This window comes from Mauremys reevesii, unplaced genomic scaffold (genome assembly GCF_016161935.1).
Source record: "Mauremys reevesii isolate NIE-2019 unplaced genomic scaffold, ASM1616193v1 Contig83, whole genome shotgun sequence".
NCBI classification, from domain to species: Eukaryota; Metazoa; Chordata; order Testudines; family Geoemydidae; genus Mauremys; species Mauremys reevesii.
This window is the reverse complement of record NW_024100899.1, coordinates 325,974-334,980: the sequence shown is the minus strand read 5'-3', so window position 1 is coordinate 334,980 and position 9,007 is coordinate 325,974. Positions and strand designations below refer to the sequence as shown.

General features: G+C 51.1%; 2 non-coding genes across 2 annotated transcripts; one reads left to right on the top strand and one right to left on the bottom strand.

Annotated features, from left to right (window-relative positions):
- Positions 1-1,408: 1,408 nt before the first annotated feature.
- Positions 1,409-1,481, bottom strand: TRNAF-GAA. The gene has a single exon. It is a non-coding gene; the product is annotated as a tRNA-Phe (tRNA).
- Positions 1,482-2,596: 1,115 nt separating this feature from the next.
- On the top strand, positions 2,597-2,669 carry TRNAR-CCU. Its single transcript has one exon. It is a non-coding gene; the product is annotated as a tRNA-Arg (tRNA).
- Positions 2,670-9,007: the final 6,338 nt, after the last annotated feature.

The window sequence follows — 9,007 nt, the reverse complement described above, 5'->3', positions numbered from 1 at the left end:
GTTTCTGCCCGATTTACCATCTTCTCAGCTACCGCTCAAAGTTAAAGACCTAAAGTCGACCTATCGGCATAAGTACAGATGGTTGGGTGGGAATTAAAGGAGCTGCTGTCACAAGTGTTAGGTGCCTGCAAGCAGCATGCAGACTGTTGAAAAACACTGCAATTAGAGGCTCAGATGAAACGTTTGCCCTAAATCAGAATCGACAATTGGAGGACCAGCAGAACGCCACTCTAGGTAAACGGCCGAGTACTGGAGGCTGTTAGAGGCAAAAAGTCATTCCTCAAAATTTGGAAATCAGATCCTAGTGAGGATAATAGGAAGGTGCACAAACTCTGGCCTGTTAAGTGTCAAAGTGTAACAAGTCAGGCCAAGAAAGAATCTGAGAAGCAACGTGCTAAAGATACAAAAGCTGAGCATAAATCCGGTCAATGCGAGTCCTGGTCTGTCCCCGCAGAAAGGTGAACCCCTCTGTGGCTGGGTGAGCTCCTCTAAGCCGACCTGCGCCAGGTAGTGCTCATTGTGAAAATGTTTCCTCTGACGGTTGGGAAAACAGGACCAGCGGTGCTCAGGCTGGCTGACACAATTAACCCCCCCCCAACAACAACAACGAACACCATGCAGTCCAGAGGAAGGGAGCCTTTGATCTGCCCTCTCATGCATTCACTGGGGACCATACACACTCATAGCGCAGTAACCAGTGCCACAGAGCACAAAGCCCACCAGTAATGCCCTCCTGGTCGGAGCTCCACCACCTTCTGTACTCGCACCACAGATGTGACTCCAGCCCCATCATTCTTCCCTGGCCAGGAGGCCCTTCCTCCAATCACCCTCTGCCTATTGAGCTACCCTAGAGTTATTAATGGGCATTTCCTGAACACTCACCATGGCTAAGTCCAGCTGCTCCAAGGCACTGAACATCAAGCACCTCCGCCTGGGCCCCCCAAATCCCTTCCATCTTCCACACGGCCACTTTTACAGATGCCCTTCCTGGTACTGCCCTTGCTCAGCTGCACAGAGAGTTTTCATCCCCTATTCCTGCCTGTCACTGCCCAGCAGCCCTCTGGCACCATTCCTGAGGTCACCCTGCCTTGCTCTCTTCCTGCCATGTTGGGAAAGACAGATCCCATCTCTCCTTGTTAAAAGTCAGGTGGGCCAACTAGGGGCAGAAGCCCATTCTATGTTTTCCTACAGCAGAGACTCACTTTCAGGGCCACCCAGAGGGAGGCAAGTGGGACAATTTGCCTCCAGGCCCTGCAGGGCCGTGAGAATACAGTATTGCCACTTTTTTTTTTTTTAATGGAAGGCCCCCAAAGTGCTTTACCCCAGGGAAACCCTGCTCATCTTCGGTGCAGGCACCACTGGGCTTCTAGAAAACAAGCTGCCCCTGCACAAAGAGGATGAAAGCACCTGCCAAAGCCTGGGATTGAACCAGGGACCTTTAGATCTTCAGTCTAATGCTCTCCCAACTGAGCTACTTTAGCAGCTGTATGCTAGTATTTTGGCCTGGTGCTTCTCTGTCTGGGATGTTTTTGCAGCAGTTGCACACAAAAAGGGCGTCATTGGGAGTGGCCCATGAAGACAAGACTCGCTTTTGCCTGCCTTGCTCAGCTTGACTTGCTGCCTCACCCCGTTCCTGCCCTAGTGCCGGGTTGACCTGGTGGTGGAAGGGGACTGGGGGCCAGTGGCGCGGGGAGGAAGTTGAGCTGGACCCTGGGGGTGAGAGTCTGGCCACCACCTCCCGCCCCCCCCGTTGTCCTGGCTTCCCCCACTGGGCGTCAGTTCGGGAGGGAAGTGGGGCTTCTGCCTCCCCTCCCCGATTTTCACACCGCAGAGGAGCGCGAACAGGAAAACGAACGGCTGCTCCACACCCCCACCGGAGGAACCCGCGCCATAGCTGCTCCCCTGCTCCCCAGCTATGCTACTGAGTGGAAGTGTCCTGTGCCCATAACACAGAGGTGGATCAATCAAAACCCTCTTCTGCCAGCACCAGGCCTCCTGCTTCTTACACTGGGCCTGCAAGCGAGGGGGCGGCTGGCACGGTGCCAAGAGTCTAACCTGTGAGGCAGGAGGTGGCTGACACCCGCAGCCTGCTGGGAGCTCCCAGAAGTTATTAAGGGACAGAGACTCCTCAATGCCCTTAGTAACAAGGGTTTGGGGTCACCGAGGCCAGTAAGGGGTCACTATGTCAGCCCTGTAACCCTGGGTGTCAGGTCACTGTGCAGCTTTGATCTAGAGCTCGGATCCCAACAACCGACCAGCAGCCCACAGCCTCCCCCTGGGTCTGCCCCACCTGGTTCCTCCTTACAGGCCGACCTTACCCCCCTTCCAGCCCGGATTCACCCCCTAATCATCCTACTGCCACTCAGAGCCACAGCCGTGGAGGTGCTGAAGGAGGGAGGGGTGACGCTAGGGTGGGGTTCTTCTCTAAAGATGGCTGGCAGAAAGGTGGTGCTCTGCTCTGTCAGCCACCTGCCCAGGTGCCTCGCTGCCAGGGGATGCAGACGTTTCTGTAAGGCCATTAAATGGGGTATTTGGCTTCTGAATGAATGTGAGGAATGTGCAATCCTGAGAGGGAATTTCCACCTCTCTCTTCAGGGCCCCAGTGGCCTAATGGATAAGGCATTGGCTTCCTAAGCCAGAGATTGTGGGTTCAAGTCCCATCTGGGGTAGAAAAACTCCTTCCTTCCTGTATATTGCAACAAAGCCCTGGTGTTATTTTCCCCAAGGAAGCTGGGAGACGTTTGAACCCAAAGTACTGGATCTTGGGAGCAATCCCCCAGAAACAGCATCTTCCACTTGACAAATCCTTTCTAGACCCATCAGTAGCAAACACTTAATACTAGTGTTTGTCTGAGAATAGAAGGAAGGGGAGTGTTTACTCCGACACCTCAGTGAGTGACACAGACAGAAAGAGCAAGGCTGTCCTGAAAGAGAATGGATCTGTCTGGAGACAAAGCACAACCTGAGAATGAGCAACAGTGTGAAAAGAAGAACTTCAAATGTGTGTTAAGTGTTAGATAGGTTGGTCTGACAAATTTCAAGAAAATACCAATGCTCGTAGACTGATGCGGACACTGGCTGCTACTGATCTTTTACTGAGAATTCATTGAGAAATATTTTCCTTAACTATGTTATGGAATATAAGATGGGCTATGAAGGCACCATTCCTCCTGCTTTCGCCCTTCGAGACAACACGGCTACATGGCATGCGGCCAGTGCTCACCTTCCAGTCAACTGCTAGAGAAGACAACACAGACAGGGATGGCAGCAGGGCAGACTGGAGCTCCACGGAGACGGTGGGACCAGCTCTCATCAATGGGAGGTGGCCACCCCAGAATGCACAAGGCTGAGCCAGTAAGTGCGGCGTGTGCTCCACGGTGCCCCTACTCCCTGCATGTGGTGGTGGAGGGCAGTTACTGAGTTCGGTTGGTTTGGGAAATTTAGGGCTTGGCTACACTTGCAGAGGTAGAGCGCTGGGAGTTAAACCACAGCAGGGAAACCGCTGCCGTGTGTTCACACTGACAGCTGCAAGCGCACTGGAGTGGCCACATTAGCAGCTCTGGCAATGCCACAGAGAGCAGTGCACTGTGGTAACTATCCCAGTGTGCAAGTGGCTGCAATGTGCTTTTCAAATGGGGGGCCGGGGTGGAGTGTGACAGGAAGTGTGTTGTGTGTACGTGGGGGGAGTGACAGTGTGTTTGGGGGGGGCTGAGAGTGTGTCAGCATGCTGTCTTGTGTGTTCAGACAGCAGCAGACCCCCACCTCCCCTCATACACACTCACAACAGCAGCACTCCACACTAATGGTTGCTTTGTCCCAGAGCAGATAAGCAGCCGGCTGTCAGAAACGGAGCTTTGAAAGGGGATATCTGCATGCCTGCAGCCGATTTCAAAACAATGACCAGAGTGGGCACTTGACTTCAGGGGATTATAGGACATTTCCTGAGGCCAAACACAGTGCAGTGGTGCAACACGTCATCCACACTGATGCCCGGGTATTTCAGCAGGGCTCAGCGAGCTTTATACTTCTCATGGAGGTGGATTACCAGGAGCGCTCCACCTGCAGAGCCCAGGTGCTCCATGTGCCTTGCAGTGTGGACACCTCAGGAGTTAGGGCACCCGGGGCTGCTTTAATGGGCTCTAACTTGCAAGTGTAGCCAAGCCCCTAGACTATGTCACTTGTGTGACTTACTTGTGCTATTGTAATAAATACAATAGACGTGCAATGGTCAGAAATTGCACCAGCATAGAAGTATATTAAAGAGAAACCTAAGGAAATTAAGAGTTTAAATTATCCTCCACATGTCGCATCCCACTAAAATGAATCCAACCCACAGGGCACGTGGGCAGAAGTATCGGTGTCAGGATGCTACATTGTAAGCACAGTAAATGAAGCTGCAAAATAAATGATGTTTAAATGACCTCACTCTATTTTTTACAATCCGGTGTTAAGAGGTAATAGATACAGATGGGCACCAGGCAGGGTCGTTTGGAGGACGAAGCCTTTATGGTTCCATCCCCCACCACTGTCAAGTTTTAGCCAATTAGGACAAGTCAGCAAATAAGAACAACCTCAGGTATCAGTAACTGCTACAGGTAGCAAAGTCCTACAGGGAGCAGTTTCTGGCACTACACCTGCGCAGCTCTGCTCCCCGGCTCTTCTCAGGCTCCTGCTCTCTCCTTAGCTCCGCCCCACTCTGGCCCAGGCAGTTCCAGCTCCCACGGAGGATGGGACCCCCTGGCCTGGTGACTCCCTCATTACACTGCCTGGCCTGTCAGTCCAGCTAACTTGGAGCTTTGGCCTCTCCCCGTTGCCCCTGGGGACTGTCAGTCTCAGGGTCCTGATTTCCCATTGACTCTTCCCCCTTCTATTGCTGCTGGGAACTAGCCAACCAAACCCCCCACTAAGTTTTAGTAAGGGGTCAGCAGTCCTACTTGATCCGGCCCCGTGAGGTCACTGATGCACAGAGACAGCAGCATGAGCTGGTCCCATGGTGTAATGTTCCATGGGCATCCTACTAGATTGCCAGCTGCTTTTCAACTGCAGTGTGGAGACTGTTTCTGTGTGGGGAGAGACAGTGAGTGTGTTGAGGTAGGTAGGAGCGGATCATTATTATCCCTCCTTGAAAGAGGAAGAAGCTAAGGCTGAGAAAGGAGAATTGACTTGTCTTAGGTCACACGGCCAGTCAGTGGCAGAGTTGGGAATAGGACCCAAGAGCCCTGATTTTCAAACTAACCATCACATCTTGAATTTCAGACATTGAATGATCTGAATAAAGTGCTCTCAGATGAGCTCCAGACCAACAACAGTTCACAGTAATTATTCAGCAAGTATTTGAGGAGAACTGCAATGTTAGAGAGAATCATGAACTGCTCAGAGACCATTAATGCAGAAAGCAGCAAAATTTGTCAAACATATGACTGGTTCTGACTTATTTCCTTGGTCTTAAAGAGAACAACAAGGACCTGAGTCTCCTCCTGTCAATAACCCCTGCTCAGCCAATCAGGGTAGAGACTGAGGACGAGAAGCTGAGGGTTCTCACCAGAGAGCCCAAAGGATGGCCCAGGTCACCAGTGGGGATCACTGCCCGAGCACTATTTCAGCCCCACATTTTTGGGTGGACCTCCCACAGTGGGAGCTCCAGACCACTCCGTCACAACACACACACACACACACACACACACACACACACCTCGCTCCTGGAGTTGGGAGGGGAACAGGTGAAAAGACAAAAGAAGCAAGAGACAAAGAGAAAGGAGGAAGGGATGGATGGAGGAAAAGGGGAAACAAAAAGGACAAAACCTAATGTCCCCAGTGATTCTAAGGGACAAAATCCCAGGTGCAAAATAAAATTCTGCCTCCTTAAGCTCGTGTTTTCCATGCCTAGAATTCAATAGTCACCACATGGATCAGACTGAACAGGTTTCAAACCTCGAGGAGACTCTTACCTTCTAAACAGGGAGGGCTGTTTTCTAGTAAAATCAGGAAAAGGGAAGGAGAAAACTCGAAAGAGGTTCCTCCTGGCGCTCACGTCACGTGAACCGAATACTCTCTCAGCCCTGGTCTACACTAAGGTCGGGGTCGAACTACGATGCGCGAATTCAGCTACGTGAATAACGTAGCTGAATTCAACTACCTAGTTCAACTCACTTACCCGTCAGACGCGCGAGCGAACTCCGCGGCTCCAAGGTCGACTCGGCAACTCCTCCTGCGCGGTGGAGTACCGGAGTTCAAACTAAGCGCTTCCGGGGTTCGAACTATCGCGTCTAGATCAGGCGCGATAGTTGAACTCGAGCAATCGAACTTGCCGCGTCGACCCAGCAGGTAAGTGTAAACGTGCCCTCAGTCCTCAAAGAGAGATCTGGAGAAGGAGACTTGCTGAAGCAAAGCCACAGGGTTATCTGAGGTTTTCCTGGCCCCTCGCCCCTGTCCTGCCTGCCTGATGTCAGCATCTCTCTGTGAGGTCACCACCTCCCCACCACCTTTGACCAATAGTCTGAGGTCCTGCAAAAAGCCTTTGTGATGTCACTGCCACACCCCTCCCTTGCTGTGCTAATGTCCTGCCCCTGCCCAGGCACTTTGGAGGTTTGAGCTACTCCCTGTGGATCACCCCACTCAAGGAGCGTTCGTTCTAGGAAGCAAGCCGGCTAGACAGGAAAACATCAGACGCTGCTCCCAATGCTACACTCAGTTTTCAGAAATTAGTCGACTTTATGGCCAGAAGAGACCATTAGAGCATCTAATCTGACCCCCTGCATATCACAGGCCTCCTGTATGACACCAGAGCTACTTTTGGGGCAAACCCATTCCAGAAAGGCATCTAGTCTCCATTATATGACATCAGGAGATGGCAAATCCACCACTTTCCTTGGTAGCTTGTTCCTGTGGTGAATCATCCTCGCTGTTGAATATTTGTGTCTTATTTCTAATATGAATTTGTCTCTTTTCACCTTCCAGCTACTGGGTCTTGTTATGCCTTTCTATGCTCAATTAAAAAGCCCTTTAATACCCAATCTTTTGTCTCCATTAAGGCCCTTCAACACTTCAATGAAGTCACCTTTCAATCTTCTTTTGATAAGCTAAAGAGGTTGAGCTTGTTCAATAGCTCACTAGAAGGCATTTTTCTCCAGCCCTCAGAACACTTCGTGGCTCTTTGGTCATCAGATTCCTGAACTGCAGCTGGATGTGGTTCTTGTTCTTCTGCACAACATAGCTCCTGGAGAAGAGGATCTGCAAATGTACATTCCTATGATACCTTTGTTTAACTGATGAAAACATAAACTAGACACTTAGAGGATTGGAACTGATTTCAGCTGATGGACAGCTTCGCTAGGTTTTTATGCATTTGGACAGCGAAATGTTGAGTGTTTACATTGATATCAAGCACTCCTGTATAGAGGAGCCCCTGAACATAATGGAGAATGGAAATGAAAATGTTTAACTTTTTAAAAAAAAAGTAAGAGGGTTATAAAGGAACACGGGGGTTTGAACTGAGGACTACTTAAACTGCAGTCAAGCACTCTAACACTGAACAATAACCCCATGATGCTAAGAGTATGGAACCGTGATGTCCAGGACTTTGAAGGACAAACCCTGCTTCATCGAGGTCCTTTGCCATTCCCAGACCACAGGTGGTTTTAAAAATGGGGTTTGATTAAACTTCTTAAATGTGGCAAACACCACAGCTTGCACACCCACCGATATAGCTTCTCCCAGTGACATAGCTGCCATCTCTTGGGAAGTGGATTAACTACACCCCAGGAAAACTCTATCCCATCAGCATAGAGCAGTGGTTCTCAAACTGTGAGTCAGGTCCCCAAAGTGGGTCATAACCCTGTTTTAATGGGGTCGCCAGGGCTGGCATTAGACTTGTTGGTGCCTGGGGCTGAAACCAAAAGTCTGAGCCCCACCAGCCAGGGCTGAATCCCTCAAGCTCTGGTTTTACCCTCTCCTAACTGGGGCAGGGCTCAGGCTTTGTCTCCTCTGCCTGTGCTCAGTGTAGAGGGCTTGGTGTGTCTTTCTAGGGTCAGGTAGTAAGTTTTTGGGGTTTTTGGCAAAGGGGTTGTAGTGAAAGGAAGTTTGAGAAACCCTGGCGCAGAGCCCTGAGTAGGTCTAGACTTGGCTCCCTGTGGAAAATCAGACACTGGAAGTACAGCCATGGAGACACCACACACCAGCCTTGCTTAACAGGCAAGAATCAAACCTCCACAGACAAGTGCCTGTTGTTTTCTATCCCATCTCCCTAAGCCCTCAGCCACCACCACTTAACAAAGGGGCTTTGCTACACGATGGTTCTGGTCTCACTGAAGGGTCATTTCCAATTGTTTGCTCAAACCAGCATTAGGAAAATGGTGCCCTGGGCAAAGCTTGTGCTGGCACTTCCCCATTGCCCTGGGCGATCCCCACTCCCCCTTTACCGCTAGCTCCTGTGCTCCCAAACCTTGTACCTCCTTCACCCCTAACTCCTGCCCCTCCTGTGCCCCCTTTGCCCTTAACTCCCTGTGCCACCAGCCATTGCCCCTCTCCTGCAGCCCCTTCACATGGCTCCAGTGCTGGGGGCCCTGCACTTGTTCTCCCTTTCCCTGGGTTTGGCATCACTAGCCGCTGATTAGTGAGTAGGGTTCAGTGGTTCCCAAAATGTGGGGCAAGACTCCTAGGGGGACACAGAGGAACATTCATGGAGTCAATGAAATCAATTGAGCTTCTTCAGTCTCTCGCTGCAGACATTTCCCTTGTTTTTAAAGGCAAAAATCCTGATCTTTCCAGCAGGAGCTGCTGCTTCAATGTTCAGTTTGGGGAGGATCTGGCTGCACTCAGAGATCTGCCCGCGGGTTACAATCTGCAATCCGAAGGGTCAAACGCAAACAGCGTTTAGATGGGACCGTTAGTGCCGCCCCCGTGTGGCCAAAGATCAGAACTGACCAGCAGAGTTTACAGCTGGAGCCTGGGACGCTCCTGAACAAACTGGGCCAGAAGCCTCTCGCGTGGGATCCTCGCTGTGCAGCAG